Source organism: Salvelinus namaycush, chromosome 4, assembly GCF_016432855.1.
Source record: "Salvelinus namaycush isolate Seneca chromosome 4, SaNama_1.0, whole genome shotgun sequence".
Lineage (NCBI taxonomy): Eukaryota > Metazoa > Chordata > Actinopteri > Salmoniformes > Salmonidae > Salvelinus > Salvelinus namaycush.
The window spans coordinates 3,106,598-3,130,858 of NC_052310.1; the positions used below are offsets into that span (position 1 = coordinate 3,106,598).

General features: G+C 44.8%; 1 long non-coding RNA gene across 1 annotated transcript; it reads left to right on the top strand.

Annotated features, from left to right (window-relative positions):
- Nucleotides 1-8,920: 8,920 nt before the first annotated feature.
- LOC120046036 lies at nucleotides 8,921-11,625 on the top strand. The gene is made up of 3 exons (XR_005476764.1): nucleotides 8,921-8,981; nucleotides 9,147-9,238; nucleotides 11,530-11,625. It is a non-coding gene; the product is annotated as an uncharacterized LOC120046036 (long non-coding RNA).
- Nucleotides 11,626-24,261: the final 12,636 nt, after the last annotated feature.

The following is a 24,261-nucleotide window of genomic DNA, read 5'->3' on the forward strand; positions in this document are numbered from 1 at the left end:
CAACAGTATTCTTCAGTCCCCTAGAGGTGTTGAGTTCACCAGTATTCTTCAGTCCCCTAGAGGTGTTCAGTTCAACAGTATTCTTCAGTCCCCGAGAGGTGTTCAGTTCAACAGTATTCTTCAGTCCCCTAGAGGTGTTGAGTTCACCAGTATTCTTCAGTCCCCTAGAGGTGTTGAGTTCAACAGTATTCTTCAGTCCCCTAGAGGTGTTGAGTTCAACAGTATTCTTCAGTCCCCTAGAGGTGTTGAGTTCACCAGTATTCTTCAGTCCCCTAGAGGTGTTCAGTTCATCAGTATTCTTCAGTCCCCTAGAGGTGTTCAGTTCATCAGTATTCTTCAGTCCCCTAGAGGTGTTCAGTTCAACAGTATTCTTCAGTCCCCTAGAGGTGTTCAGTTCACCAGTATTCTTCAGTCCCCTAGAGGTGTTGAGTTCACCAGTATTCTTCAGTCCCCTAGAGGTGTTGAGTTCACCAGTATTCTTCAGTCCCCTAGAGGTGTTGAGTTCACCAGTATTCTTCAGTCCCCTAGAGGTGTTGAGTTCACCAGTATTCTTCAGTCCCCTAGAGGTGTTCAGTTCAACAGTATGCTTCAGTCCCCTAGAGGTGTTGAGTTCACCAGTATTCTTCAGTCCCCTAGAGGTGTTGAGTTCAACAGTATTCTTCAGTCCCCTAGAGGTGTTCAGTTCAACAGTATTCTTCAGTCCCCTAGAGGTGTTCAGTTCAACAGTATTCTTCAGTCCCCTAGAGGTGTTGAGTTCAACAGTATTCTTCAGTCCCCTAGAGGTGTTCAGTTCACCAGTATTCTTCAGTCCCCTAGAGGTGTTCAGTTCATCAGTATTCTTCAGTCCCCTAGAGGTGTTCAGTTCATCAGTATTCTTCAGTCCCCTAGAGGTGTTCAGTTCAACAGTATTCTTCAGTCCCCTAGAGGTGTTCAGTTCACCAGTATTCTTCAGTCCCCTAGAGGTGTTCAGTTCAACAGTATTCTTCAGTCCCCTAGAGGTGTTCAGTTCAACAGTATTCTTCAGTCCCCTAGAGGTGTTGAGTTCAGCAGTATTCTTCAGTCCCCTAGATGTGTTCAGGTCAACAGTATTCTTCAGTCCCCTAGAGGTGTTCAGTTCATCAGTATTCTTCAGTCCCCTAGAGGTGTTCAGTTCACCAGTATTCTTCAGTCCCCTAGAGGTGTTGAGTTCAACAGTATTCTTCAGTCCCCTAGAGGTGTTCAGTTCAACAGTATTCTTCAGTCCCCTAGAGGTGTTGAGTTCAACAGTATTCTTCAGTCCCCTAGAGGTGTTCAGTTCAACAGTATTCTTCAGTCCCCTAGAGGTGTTGAGTTCAACAGTATTCTTCAGTCCCCTAGAGGTGTTCAGTTCAACAGTATTCTTCAGTCCCCTAGAGGTGTTGAGTTCAACAGTATTCTTCAGTCCCCTAGAGGTGTTCAGTTCACCAGTATTCTTCAGTCCCCTAGAGGTGTTGAGTTCACCAGTATTCTTCAGTCCCCTAGAGGTGTTCAGTTCAACAGTATTCTTCAGTCCCCTAGAGGTGTTCAGTTCAACAGTATTCTTCAGTCCCCTAGAGGTGTTCAGTTCAACAGTATTCTTCAGTCCCCTAGAGGTGTTGAGTTCACCAGTATTCTTCAGTCCCCTAGAGGTGTTGAGTTCAACAGTATTCTTCAGTCCCCTAGAGGTGTTGAGTTCAACAGTATTCTTCAGTCCCCTAGAGGTGTTGAGTTCACCAGTATTCTTCAGTCCCCTAGAGGTGTTCAGTTCATCAGTATTCTTCAGTCCCCTAGAGGTGTTCAGTTCATCAGTATTCTTCAGTCCCCTAGAGGTGTTCAGTTCAACAGTATTCTTCAGTCCCCTAGAGGTGTTCAGTTCAACAGTATTCTTCAGTCCCCTAGAGGTGTTCAGTTCAACAGTATTCTTCAGTCCCCTAGAGGTGTTGAGTTCAACAGTATTCTTCAGTCCCCTAGAGGTGTTGAGTTCAACAGTATTCTTCAGTCCCCTAGAGGTGTTCAGGTCAACAGTATTCTTCAGTCCCCTAGAGGTGTTGAGTTCACCAGTATTCTTCAGTCCCCTAGAGGTGTTCAGTTCAACAGTATTCTTCAGTCCCCTAGAGGTGTTGAGTTCAACAGTATTCTTCAGTCCCCTAGAGGTGTTCAGTTCAACAGTATTCTTCAGTCCCCTAGAGGTGTTGAGTTCACCAGTATTCTTCAGTCCCCTAGAGGTGTTGAGTTCACCAGTATTCTTCAGTCCCCTAGAGGTGTTCAGTTCAACAGTATTCTTCAGTCCCCTAGAGGTGTTGAGTTCAACAGTATTCTTCAGTCCCCTAGAGGTGTTCAGTTCAACAGTATTCTTCAGTCCCCTAGAGGTGTTGAGTTCAACAGTATTCTTCAGTCCCCTAGAGGTGTTCAGTTCACCAGTATTCTTCAGTCCCCTAGAGGTGTTGAGTTCACCAGTATTCTTCAGTCCCCTAGAGGTGTTCAGTTCAACAGTATTCTTCAGTCCCCTAGAGGTGTTCAGTTCAACAGTATTCTTCAGTCCCCTAGAGGTGTTCAGTTCAACAGTATTCTTCAGTCCCCTAGAGGTGTTGAGTTCACCAGTATTCTTCAGTCCCCTAGAGGTGTTGAGTTCAACAGTATTCATCAGTCCCCTAGAGGTGTTGAGTTCAACAGTATTCTTCAGTCCCCTAGAGGTGTTGAGTTCACCAGTATTCTTCAGTCCCCTAGAGGTGTTCAGTTCATCAGTATTCTTCAGTCCCCTAGAGGTGTTCAGTTCATCAGTATTCTTCAGTCCCCTAGAGGTGTTCAGTTCAACAGTATTCTTCAGTCCCCTAGAGGTGTTCAGTTCACCAGTATTCTTCAGTCCCCTAGAGGTGTTCAGTTCAACAGTATTCTTCAGTCCCCTAGAGGTGTTGAGTTCAACAGTATTCTTCAGTCCCCTAGAGGTGTTGAGTTCAACAGTATTCTTCAGTCCCCTAGAGGTGTTGAGTTCAACAGTATTCTTCAGTCCCCTAGAGGTGTTCAGGTCAACAGTATTCTTCAGTCTCCTAGAGGTGTTCAGGTCAACAGTATTCTTCAGTCCCCTAGAGGTGTTCAGTTCAACAGTATTCTTCAGTCCCCTAGAGGTGTTCAGGTCAACAGTATTCTTCAGTCCCCTAGAGGTGTTCAGTTCAACAGTATTCTTCAGTCCCCTAGAGGTGTTCAGGTCAACAGTATTCTTCAGTCCCCTAGAGGTGTTCAGTTCAACAGTATTCTTCAGTCCCCTAGAGGTGTTGAGTTCAACAGTATTCTTCAGTCCCCTAGAGGTGTTCAGGTCAACAGTATTCTTCAGTCCCCTAGATGTGTTCAGTTCAACAGTATTCTTCAGTCCCCTAGAGGTGTTCAGGTCAACAGTATTCTTCAGTCCCCTAGAGGTGTTCAGTTCAACAGTATTCTTCAGTCCCCTAGAGGTGTTGAGTTCACCAGTATTCTTCAGTCCCCTAGAGGTGTTCAGGTCAACAGTATTCTTCAGTCCCCTAGAGGTGTTGAGTTCACCAGTATTCTTCAGTCCCCTAGAGGTGTTCAGTTCAACATAACACTCCAGATAGCGTTTCTCCCCATCTTCCACTTCACTTCACACAGGTGCAGCTTTGACTCAGTTATTACCGTACAATATGGTGTGTGTCTCCTTCTCCAGGAGCTGAGGAGGCTGTCAGACCAGAGCTATCCCAGTAGAGACCGCCTGGGGGTTTTCAGTGACGTCTTCAACGACGTCTGTGAAGGCTCGCCAGTATTCAGAGACATCCTCAGGGAAATCAAGGTTGTTCCATTTCCTCTCCTCCTCTCCCTTACCTCTCTCCCTCTCCTCTCCCTTACCTCTCCCCCTCTCCTCCTCTCCCTTACCTCTCTCCCTCTCCTCCTCTCCCCTACCTCCTCTCCCTTACCTCTCTCCCTCTCCTCTCCCTTACCTCTCTCCCTCTCCTCCTTTCCCTCTCCCTTACCTCTCTCCCTTACCTCTCTCCCGCTCCTCCTCACCTCTCTCCCTCTCCTCCTCTCCCTTACCTCTCTCCCTCTCCTCCTCTCCCTTACCTCTCTCCCTCTCCTCCTCTCCCTTACCTCTCTCCCTCTCCTCCTCTCCCTTACCTCTCTCCCTTACCTCTCTCCCTTACCTCTCTCCCTCTCCCTTACCTCTCTCCCTCTCCTCTCTCCCTCTCCTCTCTCCCTCTCCTCTCTCCCTCCACTCAGCAGCAGCACATGGTAAGCTTATGGGATGGGATGAATTAGAGGATAGGGACCGGGAGCCTGAGAGACTGACAGTCTCCTGAATTAGAGGATAGGGACTGGGAGCCTGAGAGACTGACAGTCTTCTGAATTAGAGGATAGGGACTGGGAGCCTGAGAGACTGACAGTCCCCTGAATTAGAGGATAGGGGCTGGGAGCCTGAGAGACTGACAGTCTCCTGAATTAGAGGATAGGGACTGGGAGCCTGAGACACTGACAGTCTCCTGAATTAGAGGATAGGGACTGGGAGCCTGAGAGACGGACAGTCTCCTGAATTAGAGGATAGGGACTGTGAGCCTGAGACACTGACAGTCTCCTGAATTAGAGGATAGGGACTGGGAGCCTGAGAGACTGACAGTCCCCTGAATTAGAGGATAGGGGCTGGGAGCCTGAGAGACTGACAGTCTCCTGAATTAGAGGATAGGGACTGGGAGCCTGAGACACTGACAGTCTCCTGAATTAGAGGATAGGGACTGGGAGCCTGAGAGACTGACAGTCTCCTGAATTAGAGGATAGGGACTGGGAGCCTGAGAGACTGACAGTCTCCTGAATTAGAGGATAGGGACTGGGAGCCTGAGAGACTGACAGTCTCCTGAATTAGAGGATAGGGACTCGGAGCCTGAGAGACTGACAGTCTCCTGAATTAGAGGATAGGGACTGGGAGCCTGAGAGACTGACAGTCCCCTGAATTAGAGGATAGGGACTGGGAGCCTGAGAGACTGACAGTCTCCTGAATTAGAGGATAGTTTCCCTCTTCCCATGTAAAGCACTTGAGTACTTCAGTTGGTAGAAAGGTGCTCTAAAAATCCAATCCAAAATTATTATTTGTGTTATTATTATTATTATTATTATTATTATTGTTATTGTTATTCTTCAATCTGTATTTCTCCCTTCTGCTTTCCAGACAGACTATGATCTGTACCTCAACTCTATTCTGGACTCCCAGACATCTCTCCAGGACTTGGTAAATATTACAAACACATTCAGATTTTTTAAAAGTTTATTTGTATCCTAATTATATGGAAATCTTACTCAATTATTGTGTTTTCACTGCATATGGAGGTCTGTACTGACACCAATTGAGCTTTTGATTGACTACTGTAACCCTTATTTACCTCAAATTCTAATCTGGACCCCGAAACCAGTTCCACTGCTTTTTGTCATTCCTCCCCTCTTATCGGGGACTGATTTAGACCTGGGACACCAGGTGGGTGATTCACCTCTAATCAGGGACTGATTTAGACCTGGGACACCAGGTGGGTGATTCACCTCTAATCAGGGACTGATTTAGACCTGGGACACCAGGTGGGTGTGATTAATTATCCGGTGGAATAGGAAACCAGCAGTGCACTATATTGTACTGATCTTCATTGAGTATTGTATCCCTCCTCCTCTCCGTGGTCAGTCTGAGCTGGCTCCGCTGAGTGTTCTGGCCCTCGTAGGGGCCGAGGATCTGGAGGAAGCTGGGAACGAGGTGTCCAGGCTGGGAGAGGAGGCGCAGAGGGCCCTGGAGGAGAATGAAAGGTAGGGATGAGTCTCTGAGGGAATGGATATATATATACACAGTGAGGGAATGGATATATATATATACAGTGAGGGAATGGATATATATATATATATACAGTGAGGGAATGGATATATATATATACAGTGAGAGAATGGATATATATATATATACAGTGAGGGAATGGATATATATATATACAGTGAGGGAATGGATATATATATATACAGTGAGGGAATGGATATATATATACACAGTGAGGGAATGGATATATATATATACAGTGAGAATGGATTTTTTTGTTGTTATTCTGTCTCTCACTGTTCAAATAAACCTACCATTAAAATTATAGACTGATCATTTCTTTGTCAGTGGGCAAACGTACAAAATCAGCAGGGGATCAAATACTTTTCCCCCTCACTGTATATATACTGGAATACATCGTACTAGGGTCTAAATTCAATCCGTAGCGTAGAAGATCGTCATGGTAGCACAATTTAAATTTAAAGAGTAGGTAGCGTAAACGTAACCACTTGTAACATTATGGATTTGCATTAGTATACACATCAAAAGTCCCAAAGGTACACTTCACATCTCTTTTTTTCGAGTTATTGCACAAAACCAATCAGAATGCCAAAGTCATGCTGGAAAATGTCTTTGCGGGGTGTGGCGTAATATGGAGGTCCTGCAAAGTCAGCCTATTCCCTATAATGTAAACTCCAACAGAAATAACTTAAAATGTACAACTTCAAATTAAACCAAATCAATTGCACTCATGACTACTGGTTTCAATAAAATGTTCTGACAACGTACAAGCAAATATTTTATGAATTTATTGTTGCAAATCAGCTTACAAGGTTGCTAGCCAACTAGCCTGCTAACATTAGCCCTACCAGCCTGCAAACGTTAGGTTAGCTCTGCATGAGTCAGCCAGTTGCTATCAACACCTAGCTTACAGCTCAATTAAAGTAAACCAATGTTTTGGAAATACATAACACCATCTAACCAGTTATCAAATAATGTTAACTACCGGTATATGCAGTTATTTTAGCCAGCCAGCTAAAGTTAGTAAGTTTAGCCAACTAGCCCAGCTAGCCAACCACTACGGTCGACATGGCTAAGAAGTAAGCCAGAGAACAACACTAACTAGTCTAGCACAGGCAGGAACCCACAGAACATAACAACAACAACAAGACAGCAGATATAAAGTAGAGAGAGCGGAGACTTACCGATTGACGGCTGAGTTAGCTACCAAAGAAGGGCCAAGGAGAGAGAAGCTTCAGAGGCGAGGAGACGAGGAGAGTCAACATTAAGACAGAGGGGGTTCAGGGTATAGGAGGAGACGAGGAGAAGAGTCAACATTAAGACAGAGGGGGTTCAGGGTATAGGAGGAGACGAGGAGAAGAGTCAACATTAAGACAGAGGGGGTTCAGGGTATAGGAGGAGACGAGGAGAAGAGCCAACATTAAGACAGAGGGGTTCAGGGTATAGGAGGAGACGAGGAGAGTCAACATTAAGACAGAGGGGGTTCAGGGTATAGGAGGAGACGAGGAGAAGAGTCAACATTAAGACAGAGGGGGTTCAGGGTATAGGAGGAGACGAGGAGAAGAGCCAACATTAAGACAGAGGGTTCAGGGTATAGGAGGAGACGAGGAGAGTCAACAATAAGACAGAGGGGGTTCAGGGTATAGGAGGAGAAGAGTCAACATTAAGACAGAGGGGGTTCAGGGTATAGGAGGAGATGAGGAGAGTCAACATTAAGACAGAGGGGGTTCAGGGTATAGGAGGAGACGAGGAGAAGAGTCAACATTAAGACAGAGGGGGTTCAGGGTATAGGAGGAGATGAGGAGAGTCAACATTAAGACAGGGGGGGTTCAGGGTATAGGAGGAGACGAGGAGAAGAGCCAACATTAAGACAGAGGGTTCAGGGTATAGGAGGAGCCGAGGAGAAGAGTCAACATTAAGACAGGGGGGGTTCAGGGTATAGGAGGAGACGAGGAGAAGAGTCAACATTAAGACAGAGGGGGTTCAGGGTATAGGAGGAGCCGAGGAGAAGAGTCAACATTAAGACGGGGGGTTCAGGGTATAGGAGGAGACGAGGAGAAGAGTCAACATTAAGACAGAGGGGGTTCAGGGTATAGGAGGAGACGAGGAGACGAGTCAACATTAAGACAGAGGGGGTTCAGGGTATAGGAGGAGACGAGGAGAAGAGCCAACATTAAGAGGGTGATTGGAGGAAGGCTCCAGGCAGATGGAGATGATCACAACGGCACAGTGAGTCAGCTACTGTAGCGCACTAGTACTGAGACAAGGTTGAAAAACTCTGGTAGCCTACTTCATGGAGATCATACGGCCCCCACGTGTGGGGAATCTGATTGGTTGTTTACGTCATACCTCTGCTCGTGATTGACAGATTGTAGTTCACCACTGCCAACATTCTGTCTGCATGGCTAGTGGCTAACGTTAGCCAGCTTGTGAAAGTTAACGCAGAGTAGATTGTCCGTATGACTTTGAGAAATAGTGCATTGTGGGTAGTTTAGAAAGTATCCAGAAATAAGTTAATAAATATGTAAAAAAAAAATAAAAAAAATACTGTAACTATGTTTGTAGTTATAGGTAACTAGATCATGAATACAACTAAGTTACTAAGTCTTTGACCACACTGTGTTGTTACTTTGGTCAGTAAAAACTTATGCTTCCTACCAATGGTCCCTCTAAACTGCGTGTGCAGGCGTGCAGCTCCCCCGGTACTGCCGGGCAGAAGAAATATCAGCCCGTGCAGAGAACCACTAGATTGAACTTCACTCAACTCCCCCCCCCCCCTTTAGTTAACACTATCAGATTTTCTCTTTTTCCCCAGTCTACTTGAATGCGTGAAAATGTATTTTAAATATCTATCCCTCTAGAACGCGGATCTTCCGCGCTGTGGGTTGAATCTAGCTCCAGTAGTGGTGGTCAACGGTGATGTTATACAAATACTTTGCTTTTGTTCAAAACATAGAATACAAAAAACTTTTATTCCAAAAACTTGTATTGAATTCGTAGTTTTGAAATGTATTGATTTCCTTTGTAAAGTATATTGAGAACTTGTGTGATAATGCACTTTGACAAAAATTGGACTTGCCTTCATTTTAATTTGATTGTATTCTCTGTTTCCCCAGAGTCAGGAATCAGTTTCAGAAGGCACGTGACAGAGTCATGGAGATCCCAGAGGATAAAGGTTGATTGATTGATTGATTGTTTAGTTGATGTATTGCTGTGTTTTTTATTATTGTTGATTGATTGATTGAATGGCTTGCTTGATTAATAATGAATTGGTTTGATTGATTTGGTTTGTTTGATGTATTGGAATTTATTGATTCGTTGGTTGATTGATTGATGCCAGGGCTCCGTAAGGAGGCCACCCTGCCAGGTCTGATGAACACAGGTGAAGGGGCGGTCTCCTTTATAGATCGTGTCCAGCCTAAGAGAAGTCAGGTATGGAATATAACATACATAATATATATATATACTTTTTTTGTTATTGTTTTTTTTTATATATATTTTTTTTTTTACATAAATGTTAAGTTCAATTTCGACAGATAACAAATGACAGGTGGGGAGCGATGGAGAGACGGTGGGGAGTGGCATGTGTGTTGAGAGTGGGGAGCGTTACCACTAGGCCACGGTTCTGTTAACTATCAGGTCCTCTGGGGAGCGTTACCACTAGGCCACGGTTCTGTTAACTATCAGGTCCTCTGGGGAGCGTTACCACTAGGCCACGGTTCTGTTAACTATCAGGTCCTCTGGGGAGCGTTACCACTAGGCCACGGTTCTGTTAACTATCAGGTCCTCTGTAGCTCAGTCTACACACAGGGCTGTAGTGGTCCTCTGTAGCTCAGTCTACACACAGGGCTGTAGTGGTCCTCTGTATCTCAGTCTACACACAGGGCTGTAGTGGTCCTCTGTAGCTCAGTCTACACACAGGGCTGTAGTGGTCCTCTGTTGCTCAGTCTACACACAGGGCTGTAGTGGTACTCTGTAGCTCAGTCTACACACAGGGCTGTAATGGTCCTCTGTAGCTCAGTCTACACACAGGGCTGTAGTGGTCCTCTGTAGCTCAGTCTACACACAGGGCTGTAGTGGTCCTCTGTAGCTCAGTCTACACACAGGGCTGTATTGGTCCTCTGTAGCTCAGTCTACACACAGGGCTGTAGTGGTCCTCTGTAGCTCAGTCTACACACAGGGCTGTATTGGTCCTCTGTAGCTCAGTCTACACACAGGGCTGTAGTGGTCCTCTGTAGCTCAGTCTACACACAGGGCTGTAGTGGTCCTCTGTAGCTCAGTCTACACACAGGGCTGTATTGGTCCTCTGTAGCTCAGTCTACACACAGGGCTGTAGTGGTCCTCTGTAGCTCAGTCTACACACAGGGCTGTAGTGGTCCTCTGTAGCTCAGTCTACACACAGGGCTGTAGTGGTCCTCTGTAGCTCAGTCTACACACAAGGCTGTAGTGGTCCTCTGTAGCTCAGTCTACACACAGGGCTGTAATGGTCCTCTGTAGCTCAGTCTACACACAGGGCTGTAGTGGTCCTCTGTAGCTCAGTCTACACACAGGGCTGTAGTGGTCCTCTGTAGCTCAGTCTACACACAGGGCTGTAGTGGTCCTCTGTAGCTCAGTCTACACACAGGGCTGTAGTGGTCCTCTGTAACTCAGTCTACACACAGGGCTGTAGTGGTGCTCTGTAACTCAGTCTACACACAGGGCTGTAGTGGTACTCTGTAACTCAGTCTACACACAGGGCTGTAGTGGTGCTCTGTAACTCAGTCTACACACAGGGCTGTAGTGGTCCTCTGTAGCTCAGTCTACACACAGGGCTGTAGTGGTGCTCTGTAACTCAGTCTACACACAGGGCTGTAGTGGTACTCTGTAACTCAGTCTACACACAGGGCTGTAGTGGTGCTCTGTAACTCAGTCTACACACAGGGCTGTAGTGGTACTCTGTAGCTCAGTAATATAGTATTGTGCTTGCAACGCCAGGATAGTGAGTTCGATTCTCAGGACCACCCATACGGAAAACATTTATGCATGACTGTCAACCAGTTTGGATAGAAGCGTCTGCTACATGGCATGTATTATCAGGTGTGGATCACTGTATGTAGTGTACTGTATGTACTGTACTGTATGTACCGTTTGTACTGTACTGTATGTACTGTACTGTACGTACTGTATGTACTGTACTGCGTGTACTGTTCTGTATGTACTGTACTGTACGTACTGTATGTACTGTTCTGTATGTACTGTATGTACTGTTCTGCATGTACTGTACTGTGTGTACTGTTCTGTATGTACTGTATGTACTGTACATACTGTATGTACTGTACTGTGTGTACTGTTCTGTATGTACTGTACTGTATGTACTGTACTGTGTGTACTGTTCTGTATGTACTGTACTGTATGTACTGTACTGTGTGTACTGTTCTGTATGTACTGTACTGTGTGTACTGTTCTGTATGTACCATACTGTATGTACTGTACTGTACTGTACGTACTGTTCTGTATGTACTGTACTGTACGTACTGTATGTACTGTACTGTACTGTATGTACCGTATGTACTGTATGTACTGTATGTTTTGTACGTACTGTACTGTATGTACTATATGTACTGCACTGTATGTACTGTATGTGCTGTATGTACTATGTACTGTAGGTACTGTACTGTATGTACTGTATGTACTATGTGCTGTATGTACTATGTACTGTATGTACTATATGTATGTATTATCAGGTGTGGATCGTGTGGGAGGAGGTCCAGCTGCTGCAGAAGGAACTCAAGGAGAAGATGGTGTCCATCATCACCACAGGAGCTACAGAGAGATGCATCAGAGACTCTAAGGTACATACACAAATCAGAGACTAGTCTTAAGAGATATGCAGCAAAGTCCAGGCCCAGATGAGGTATTTAACCACAGCGCCAATAGGGATATCCAACTGGGGGAGCACCAGACGAGGTATTAACCAATAGGGATATCCAACTGGGGAAGCACCAGACGAGGTATTAACCACAGCTCCAATAGGGATATCCAACTGGGGGAGCACCGGACGAGGTATTAACCAATAGGGATATCCAACTGGGGAAGCACCAGACGAGGTATTAACCACAGCTCCAATAGGGATATCCAACTGGGGAAGCACCAGACGAGGTATTAACCACAGCACCAATAGGGATATCCAACTGGGGGAGCACCGGATGAGGTGTTAACCACAGCACCAATAGGGATATCCAACTGGGGGAGCACCGGACGAGGTATTAACCACAGCTCCAATAGGGATATCCAACTGGGGGAGCACCAGACGAGGTATTAACCAATAGGGATATCCAACTGGAGGAGCACCAGACGAGGTATTAACCAATAGAGATATCCAACTGGGGGAGCACCAGACGAGGTATTAACCACAGCTCCAATAGGGATATCCAACTGGGGGAGCACCAGACGAGGTATTAACCACAGCTCCAATAGGGATATCCAACTGGAGGAGCACCAGACGAGGTATTAACCAATAGGGATATCCAACTGGGGGAGCACCAGACGAGGTATTTAACTAGAGCACCAATAGGGATATCCAACTGGGGGAGCACCAGACGAGGTATTTAACTAGAGCACCAATAGGGATATCCAACTGGGGGAGCACCAGACGAGGTATTAACCACAGCTCCAATAGGGATATCCAACTGGAGGAGCACCAGACGAGGTATTAACCAATAGGGATATCCAACTGGGGGAGCACCAGACGAGGTATTAACCACAGCTCCAATAGGGATATCCAACTGGAGGAGCACCAGATGAGGTATTAACCACAGCTGTAATAGGGATATCCAACTGGGGGAGCACCAGACGAGGTATTAACCACAGCTCCAATAGGGATATCCAACTGGGGGAGCACCAGACGAGGTATTTAACTAGAGCACCAATAGGGATATCCAACTGGAGGAGCACCAGATGAGGTATTAACCACAGCTCCAATAGGGATATCCAACTGGAGGAGCACCAGACGAGGTATTAACCAATAGGGATATCCAACTGGGGGAGCACCAGACGAGGTATTTAACTAGAGCACCAATAGGGATATCCAACTGGGGGAGGACCAGACGAGGTATTAACCACAGCGCCAATAGGGATATCCAACTGGGGGAGCACCAGACGAGGTATTAACCACAGCACCAATAGGGATATCCAACTGGGGGAGCACCAGACGAGGTGTTAACCACAGCACCAATAGGGATATCCAACTGGGGAAGCACCAGACGAGGTATTAACCAATAGGGATATCCAACTGGAGGAGCACCAGACGAGGTATTAACCACAGCTGTAATAGGGATATCCAACTGGGGGAGGACCAGACGAGGTATTAACCACAGCACCAATAGGGATATCCAACTGGAGGAGCACCAGACGAGGTATTAACCACAGCACCAATAGGGATATCCAACTGGAGGAGCACCAGGCGAGGTGTTAACCACAGCTCCAATAGGGATATCCAACTGGGGGAGCACCAGACGAGGTATTAACCACAGCTCCAATAGGGATATCCAACTGGGGGAGCACCAGACGAGGTATTAACCACAGCACCAATAGGGATATCCAACTGGGGAAGCTCCTAGTGGCTTAACATAGGCATATAGTTGTTATAGTTCCATGTTGGGTGAAGTGGGTAAAATACTACTGTCAACGTATTTTCAAAGTTATTTAATGTGCCCAGAGATTGACATCTCTTATCCAGTCAGCCCTCCCTGCCCAATTAAAGCAGCATACACATTTACTCACACGGTAGAATGACATACAGTGGGGCAAAAAAGTATTTAGTCAGCCACCAATTGTGCAAGTTCTCCCACTTAAAAAGATGAGAGGCCTGTAATTTTCATCATAGGTACACTTCCACTATGACAGACAAAATGAGAAGAAAAAAAATCCAGAAAATCACATTGTAGGATTTTTAATTAATTTATTTGCAAATTATGGTGGAAAATAAGTATTTGGTCACCTACAAACAAGCAAGATTTCTGGCTCTCACAGACCTGTAACTTCTTTAAGAGGCTCCTCTGTCCTCCACTCGTTACCTGTATTAATGGCACCTGTTTGAACTTGTTATCAGTATAAAAGACACCTGTCCACAACCTCAAACAGTCACACTCCAAACTCCACTATGGCCAAGACCAAAGAGCTGTCAAAGGACACCAGAAACAAAATTGTAGACCTGCACCAGGCTGGGAAGACTGAATCTGCAATAGGTAAGCAGCTTGGTTTGAAGAAATCAACTGTGGGAGCAATTATTAGGAAATGGAAGACATACAAGACCACTGATAATCTCCCTCGATCTGGGGCTCCACGCAAGATCTCACCCCGTGGGGTCAAAATGATCACAAGAACGGTGAGCAAAAACCCCAGAACCACACGGGGGGACCTAGTGAATGACCTGCAGAGAGCTGGGACCAAAGTAACAAAGCCTACCATCAGTAACACACTACGCCGCCAGGGACTCAAATCCTGCAGTGCCAGACGTGTCCCCCTGCTTAAGCCAGTACATGTCCAGGCCCGTCTGAAGTTTGCTAGAGAGCATTTGGATGATCCAGAAGAAGATTGGGAGAATGTCATATGGTCAGATGAAACCAAAATATAACTTTTTGGTAAAAAACTCTGAGTTGCATCCAAAGAACACCATACCTACTGTGAAGCATGGGGGTGGAAACATCATGCTTTGGGGCTGTTTTTCTGCAAAGGGACCAGGACGACTGATCCGTGTAAAGGAAAGAATGAATGGGGCCATGTATCGTGAGATTTTGAGTGAAAACCTTCCATCAGCAAGGGCATTGAAGAAGAAACGTGGCTGGGTCTTTCAGCATGACAATGATCCCAAACACACCGCCCGGGCAACGAAGGAGTGGCTTCGTAAGAAGCATTTCAAGGTCCTGGAGTGGCCTAGCCAGTCTCCAGATCTCAACCCCATAGAAAATCTTTGGAGGGAGTTGAAAGTCCGTGTTGCCCAGCAACAGCCCCAAAACATCACTGCTCTAGAGGAGATCTGCATGGAGGAATGGGCCAAAATACCAGCAACAGTGTGTGAAAACCTTGTGAAGACTTACAGAAAACGTTTGACCTCTGTCATTGCCAACAAAGGGTATATAACAAAGTATTGAGATACACTTTTGTTATTGACCAAATACTTATTTTACACCATAATTTGCAAATAAATTCATTAAAAATCCTACAATGTGATTTTCTGGATTTTTTTTCTTATTTTGTCTGTCATAGTTGAAGTGTACCTATGATGAAAATTACAGGCCTCTCTCATCTTTTTAAGTGGGAGAACTTGCACAATTGGTGGCTGACTAAATACTTTTTTGCCCCACTGTATATCTATGACTCACGTTCACAAAAACACACACACGTTGGGTAGACTGATGTCCTGCTTTGCTCTCCACGTATGTTATGACCTGCATGCCCTTTACAAACAGCTTATCATCGGTAATGTACAGACTGACTCCCTTTATCGTAGGGCAGTTCACTGGAGTACTGTGTGTGTGTGTGTGTGTGTGTGTGTGTGTGTGTGTGTGTGTGTGTGTGTGTGTGTGTGTGTGTGTGTGTGCGTGTGCGTGTGTGTGTGTGTGGTGTGTGTGTGTGTGTGGTATGTGTGTGTGTGTGTGTGTGTGTGTGTGTGTGTGTGTGTGTGTGTGTGTGTGTGTGTGTGTGTGTGTTATCTCCTGCAGGGAGAGATCATGAGACTACTGGCCTCAAATGAACGCTTCAGAAGCACCAACAAGGCAAGCCGTTTAGTACTTTGACCCAGTTGAAATATTATCATATTTTTCCTTGACTGTATGTACTGTGCTGTATGTACTGTACTGTGTGTGCTATATGTACTGTGTGTGCTATATGTACTGTGTGTGCTATATGTACTGTACTGTGTGTGTGGTATGTACTGTACTGTGTGTGCTATATGTACTGTAGGTGCTATATGTACTGTACTGTGTGTGCTATATGTACTGTGCTGTATGTGCTATATGTACTGTGTGTGCTATATGTACTGTGCTGTATGTGCTATATGTACTGTGTGTGCTATATGTACTGTGCTGTATGTGCTATATGTACTGTGTGTGCTATATGTACTGTGCTGTATGTGCTGTATGTACTGTACTGTGTGTGCTATATGTACTGTACTGTGTGTGCTATATGTACTGTGCTGTGTGTGCTATATGTACTGTGCTGTATGTACTGTACTGTGTGTGCTGTATGTACTGTACTGTGTGTGCTGTATGTACTGTACTGTGTGTGCTATATGTACTGTACTGTGTGTGCTATATGTACTGTACTGTATGTACTGTACTGTGTGTGCTGTATGTACTGTACTGTGTGTGCTATATGTACTGTACTGTGTGTGCTATATGTACTGTGCTGTATGTACTGTATGTACTGTACTGTGTGTGCTATATGTACTGTACTGTGTGTGCTATATGTACTGTACTGTGTGTGCTATATGTACTGTGCTGTGTGTGCTATATGTACTGTACTGTATGTACTGTACTGTGTGTGCTGTATGTACTGTACTGTGTGTGCTGTATGTACTGTACTGTGTGTGCTATATGTACTGTGCTGTATGTACTGTACTGTGTGTGCTATATGTACTGTACTGTGTGTGGTATATGTACTCTGTGTAGGTGGACCAATAGTCAGAGATGATAATGTACCAATATATTTCAATACACTAAACTACACTACACTACAATACACTACAATACACTAAACTACACTACAATACACTACACTAAACTACACTACAATACACTACACTACAATAAACTACACTACACTACACTACAATACACTACAATACACTACAATAAACTACAATAAACTACACTACACTACAATACAATACACTACAATAAACTACACTACACTACAATACACTACAATAAACTACACTACACTACAATACACTACAATAAACTACACTACAATACACTACACTACAATACACTACACTACACTATACTACAATAAACTACAATACACTACACTACAATACACTACAATAAACTACACTACAATACACTACACTACACTACAATACACTACACTACAATACACTACACTACACTACAATAAACTACAATACACTACACTACAATACACTACACTACACTACAATAAACTACAATACACTACAATAAACTACACTACACTACAATAAACTACACTACAATAAACTACACTACACTACAATAAACTACAATACACTACACTACAATACACTGGCCACCCCTCATGCCTGGTTCCCCCCCTCAGGCCTGGTTCCACCCCGTCAGGCCTGGTTCCACCCCCTCAGGCCTGGTTCCACCCCCTCAGGCCTGGTTCCACCCCCTCAGGCCTGGTTCCACCCCTCAGGCCTGGTTACCCCCCTCAGGCCTGGTTCCACCCCCCTCAGGCCTGGTTCCACCCCTCAGGCCTGGTTCCACCCTCTCAGGCCTGGTTCCACCCCCTCAGGCCTGGTTACACCCCCTCAGGCCTGGTTACACCCCCTCAGGCCTGGTTACACCCCCTCAAGCCTGGTTACACCCCCTCAAGCCTGGTTACACACCTCAGGCCTGGTTACACCCTCTCAAGCCTGGTTCCACCCCCTCAGGCCTGGTTCCACCCCTCAAGCCTGGTTCCACCCCTCAGGCCTGGTTACACCCCCTCAAGCCTGGTTCCACCCCCTCAGGCCTGGTTCCACCCCTCAGGCCTGGTTCCACCCCCTCAAGCCTGGTTCCACCCCCTCAAGCCTGGTTCCACCCCTCAGGCCTGGTTCCACCCCCTCAGGCCTGGTTACACCCCCTCAGGCCTGGTTACACCCCTCAGGCCTGGTTACACCCCTCAGGCCTGGTTCCACCCCCCTCAGGCCTGGTTCCACCCCCCTCAGGCCTGGTTCCACCCCCCTCAGGCCTGGTTCCACCCCCTCAGGCCTGGTTCCACCCCCTCAAGCCTGGTTCCACCCCTCAGGCCTGGTTACACCCCCTCAGGCCTGGTTCCACCCCCTCAAGCCTGGTTCCACCCCCTCAAGCCTGGTTCCACCCCCTCAGGCCTGGTTCCACCCCTCAGGCCTGGTTCCACCCCTTCAGGCCTGGTTCCACCCCTCAGATCTGGTTCCCCCCCTCAGGCCTGGTTCCTCTTTAGGTTTCTAGTGAGTTTTTCCTAGCCACTGTGCTTCTGCCTCTGCATTGCTTGCTCTTTGAGGTTTTAGGATGGGTTTCTGTAAATAAAATACATTTGATTTAAATTGTGTTGAATATACAATGCATTTTCTATACTCATTGGTCTCACTGTGTCTTGAAGGATCTGGAAAGCAACCTCAACATGATCCTGAACAGAGTGAGAACAAGCGAGGATGTGAAAGCGTACGTATCTTCATTTTAAGACTGTAACCAATCTCACTATGTATCTTATGTGTAAATCTGTTGTATGGTTGACACTGTTTTTTGGGGGGTACAACACAATGTCCCAATTGGGACAGTTAAGATAGTGATGGATTGTTCCCCATCCTCCTCATCCTCATCATCCTCATCATCATCATCCTCATCATCATCATCCTCATCATCCTCCTCATCATCATCATCATCCTCATCATCATCATCCTCCTCATCATCCTCCTCATCCTCATCATCCTCATCATCCTCCTCCTCCTCCTCATCATCCTCCTCCTCATCATCCTCATCATCCTCCTCATCCTCATCATCATCCTCCTCATCCTCATCATCCTCCTCATCCTCATCATCCTCCTCATCATCCTCCTCATCATCCTCATCCTCCTCATCCTCATCATCCTCCTCATCATCCTCCTCATCATCCTCCTCATCATCCTCATCCTCCTCATCCTCCTCATCATCCTCCTCATCCTCCTCCTCCTCATCACCATCCTCCTCATCCTCATCATCCTCCTCATCATCATCCTCATCATCATCCTCATCATCCTCATCATCATCATCATCCTCATCATCATCATCCTCATCATCCTCCTCATCATCATCCTCATCATCCTCATCATCCTCCTCATCATCATCATTGATTCAGAAATGTTAATAATGTTATTGTGTTGGATTCAGCCTGTTGAAACTTAACATTAACCCCTAACCCCTAACATTAAGGGTTAGGGGTTAAGGGTCAGGGGTTAAGGGTTAATGTTAAGGGTTAGGGGTAAGGGGTTAAGGGTTAATGTTAGGGGTTAAGGGTTAATGTTAAGGGTTAGGGGTTAACCCCTTAACCCTTAACCCTTAACCCCTAACCCTTAACCCTTAACCCCTAACCCCTAACCCTTAACCCTTAACCCCTAACATTAACCCCTAACCCTTAACCCCTTACCCCTGACCCTTAACCCCTAACATTAACCCTTAACCCCTAACATTAACCCTTAACCCCTTACCCCTAACCCAGAACCCCTAACATTAACCCTTAATGTTAGGGGTTAATGTTAGGGGTTAATGTTAGGGGTTAATGTTAGGGGTTAATGTTAAGGGTTAAGGGGTTAACCCCTGACCCTTAACATTAACCCTTAACCCCTAACATTAACCCTTAACCCCTTAACCATTAAGGGTCAGGGGTTAAGGGTCAGGGGTTAAGGGTCAGGGGTTAATGTTAAGGGTTAGGGGTTAATGTTAAGGGTCAGGGGTAAGGGCTTAACCCTTAACCCCTAACATTAACCCCTTAACCCCTAACATTAACCCCTAACCCTTAACCCCTAACATTAACCCCTAACCCTTAACCCCTAACATTAAGGGTTAATGTTAGGGGTTAAGTGTCAGGGGTTAGGGGTAAGGGGTTAATGTTAGGGGTTAGGGGTTAAGGGTTAATGTTAGGGGTTAAGGGTCAGGGGTAAGGGGTCAGGGGTAAGGGGTTAAGGGTTGAGGGTTAGGGGTTAAGGGTTAGGGGTTAAGGGTTAAGGGGTTAACCCCTTACCCTTAACCCAGAACACTTAACTCTTAACCCCTAACCCTTAACCCCTAAACCTTAACCCAGAACACTTAACCCTTAACCCCTAACCCTTACCCCCTAACCCTTACCCCTTAACCCCTAACCCTTAACCCAGAACACTTAACTCTTAACCCCTAACCCTTAACCCCTAAACCTTAACCCAGAACACTTAACCCCTAACCTCTAAACCTTAATCCCTAACCCTTAACCCCTAACCCTTAACCCCTAAACCCCTTACCCCTGACCCTTAACCCCTTACCCCTGACCCTTAACCCCTAACATTAACCCTTAACCCCTAACCCCTAACATTAACCCCTGACACTTAACCCCTAACATTAACCCTTAATGTTAGGGGTTAAGGGTTAGGGGTTAATGTTAGGGGTTAAGGGTTAGGGGTTAATGTTAGGGGTTAAGGGGTTAATGTTAGGGGTTAAGGGTTAAGGGGTTAACCCCTTACCCCTGACCCTTAACATTAACCCCTAACCCTTAACATTAACCCCTGACCCTTAACCCCTGACCCTTAACCCCTGACCCTTAACCCCTTACCCCTAACCCTTAACCCAGAACACTTAACTCTTAACCCCTAACCCTTAACCCCTAAACCTTAACCCAGAACACTTAACCCTTAACCCCTAACCCTTACCCCCTAACCCTTACCCCTTAACCCCTAACCCTTAACCCAGAACACTTAACTCTTAACCCCTAACCCTTAACCCCTAAACCTTAACCCAGAACACTTAACCCCTAACCTCTAAACCTTAATCCCTAACCCTTAACCCCTAACCCTTAACCCCTAATCCTTAACCCCTAATCCCTAATCCTTAACCCCTAACCCTTAACCCCTAACCCTTAACCCCTAACCCTTAACCCCTAATCCTTAACCCCTAACCCTTAACCCCTAACCCTTAATCCCTTAACCCCTAACCCTTAACCCCTAACATTAACCCCTAAACCCAGAATCCCTAACCCTTAACCCCTATCCCTTAACACATAACCCAGAACCCATAACCCTTAACCCCTGACCCCTAAACCTTAACCCTTAACCCATAACTCAGAACCCCTAAACCTTAACCCCTAACCCAGAACCACTAACCCAGAACCATACTGTTAGATCTGCCCTGAATATACAGTACACATACCTATTGCTGGCATGGTCCAGGTCTTGTAGCCACAACGTGTCTCATAGTAGGAGTGCAGATCTAGGATCTGCCCATACAATATTTTTTCCATGATGATCTGAAAGTCGAAGCTGATGCTAGATCAGCACTCCTAATCGATAACGTGTTGTGGATACGGGCCCTGGTCTCTCTTGGCAAATTATATGACTAAATAAAGGTTGACCTAAATTATTAGCAGAGGAATTATTTCTCTCACCGTTGGCTCTGTGATCTGGTTCTATTCACAGGGAGGTGCTGGACAAAATATGGACCGCCCTGCGACACGAGGACGACAGAACGCAACCGCTAGTAAATGAGTAGCGTTTGGAACAGTACCTCCTTTTGTCCACTAGGGGGTACTCTAACAAGCTGATCTGAAGACCATAACTAGATATATAATGGAAGACAGGATATTTACTCATTCGCCAAGCTTCACATCACTTGTAATAATTGTTATTCGAGCTGACATTAAAATATCTCTGATTGGTAACAGAAGTACGATGGCATTAGTTACAACAGCAACAACCACACATTCAAATGTAGTCCATACAAGAGTCAATGGTACTGTAATGACATCATTTAAGTATCTTATTTGACTTATCAGACTGTGTTAATAGTGTTTTAACAATAAAGATATAATTGAGGCTTTTGTTAAATGTAGTGATGATTATAGTAAATATGGCTTTGATGTCATACAAGCAAACTATACAACCGCCGGTCCAAATAAATAGTGCCGTGATTTGATTGTTTATCCTTTTACTATATAAATGTGGGTCCACTCCCTTGGCTCCCACCATAGTCTGTCCTTCCAGTCTAGACCTGTCCACGTCATCACACCTATCATCACCTGCAGCCTACTGCTGTACACAACACACAAACAGATCCATCTTCTCCACATAGGCAGTATTTTGACATACTGTTCTGTTGCCAAAGGTCTACTATCTGATATTCTGTCACAAAAGATTGTAGATTCTAGACCAGGGCACTCCGGCACCTGTCCCTGGAGAGCTACCCTCCTGTAGGTTTTAACTCCAACCCTGTTCCTGGAGAGAAACCCTCATGTAGGTTTTAACTCCATGTCATTTCAACAAAATAATTCAACAAAATAATAAAATGTGATGACGATGAATCAATGTGGAAAACTTTTTGTCTTTTTTTCACCCAACTTTTGACCTAAATTCAATGACTTGGTGAGATTGTTTGTCGATTTCAAATTGAATTCACGTTAGATGACAAACTCAACCAAATGTTTTATCAAAACTAGACGTTGAACTGAAGTCTGTGCCCAGTGGGCTTTATCTAGACCAAATGAGGTGCTTGTTGGCAGTGATACTAATGACTAAACTGCGACTCAGAGTAACTGATTGTATCAGTATCTCTGTATTCCACAATGAGGTCTGTACTGCAAACAAGGGTAATAGATATAGTGCATTACTTTTCATCAGGGCGCATAGGGCTCTGGTCAAAATTAGTGCACTATATAGGGAATAGGGTGCCCTTTGTGACGTAGCAGAGAGTAGCGATAATGGGGTACTGTTTCAAGCAGGAACATGAGCATAACTCTCAATAAACACCAGATGGCAGCAGAGAGACGTGATCTATCACAATGTTGGAATGGGTTTATTATTGGATTTTATAAAGATGTTGACAAACTCATTTCCCCTTGGGGGTTAATAAGGTATCATCTCGTTTCAGTCATTTGCTTGTTTGAGATATTGTGTTACATGTCATTAGGGATGGAATTTCAGGACTTTGGTCACTGGACTGCCGGGCTAGTAGACTGTGATTTCTATTAGCCCGGGTAAAATTCGCCCCAAAAATCTGTGCCTTGCGATGTTTGAAAAGCGCTATCTTATTTTCCATCCCTGCATATAATATTAATTTCTAATATGAATACAAATAATTGATTGAAATAGTACATATGGAATAAAATACAACTTTACGGAATACCTGAAACCAATAAAATATAGAAATACAATCTAGTCATTCTACCTCTATGTCTCAAATATAGAAATGTAATCTGTTCATTCTACATCTATGTCTGAAATATAGAAATGTAATCTAGTCATTCTACATCTATGTCTGAAATATAGAAATGTAATCTAGTCATTCTACCTCTATGTCTGAAATATAGAAATGTAATCTGTTCATTCTACATCTATGTCTTAAATATAGAAATGTAATCTAGTCATTCTACCTCTATGTCTGAAATATAGAAATGTAATCTAGTCATTCTACCTCTGTCTCAAATATAGAAATGTAATCTAGTCATTCTACATCTATGTCTCAAATATAGAAATATAATATGTTCATTCTACCGCTATGTGTCAAATATAGAAATACAATCTAGTCATTCTACCTCTGTCTCAAAGACGTTATATATGATTGGCTAATCAGAGACATGATATGATTTGTCACTTATAAAGCTACACATTGGAGTCAATGTGATCTTAATTAGTTCACACTGATTAAATGTAAGTGATGAGATTACTTAAAACAAGCATGAAGTCAACAGGAGATAACGGGATCAACAAATAAAGGTGATATGCACATCCTAAACTTTCTGGGCAAAAAAATATACCGTAGCTAAATAATATAAAGACTTGGAATAACCATGGTAACCAATCACCAACGCTTCTCCTCAGTCCTGCTGGACAGTCCACTATACCTCAGCACACACACATCATTACACTGTGTGCAACCATGTTTCCAATCCTCAGTCTATATTAATTACGAGTGAAATGGCGGTGGAAACGACTTCATGCGCAAATATTGATAAAATAACCTTTATATCCGGGTAAACTTGGAGTCACGCGATGATATGGTGTGTTCAGTTAGGCTATAGATGAAATAAGTTATGATGAACTTCCCAGGGTGGTGAAAGTGCACGGGGATGCTGCTTTCCAATAGAGATTGAGGGTCTTATTCTGGCGACACGATGATCGATGCTTGACAAAAATATCCATTATCCATAATAACGTCATTATGCAGTGGACTAGCCTACGTAAACTGTTGGCTAGAGCGCACATGCAGAGACCAGAGTAGGCACATTTGTTATTTAACGCAACAGTTTGTGACAAAAACTATCGGTAGAGTTAAAAATGTGATGGAAACACATTGAACAATCGATTTTTATTCGGTACATGAAAATTGAAGCGGAAAAAGTACATTTTGTGTGCGCTATGTCATCACGCACTGATACTTATCCGCAACAAATCAGTTTGGTGGAAACACCACTGGTGGGAAAATTCGAATTCTTTAATCGGAAATGTAGAATATTTGCATGAAAATCTGTCACCAATTGGATGGAAACCAACCTTTTGTTGCCATGGAGATGGAGACATGAATCCAAGTTATCAA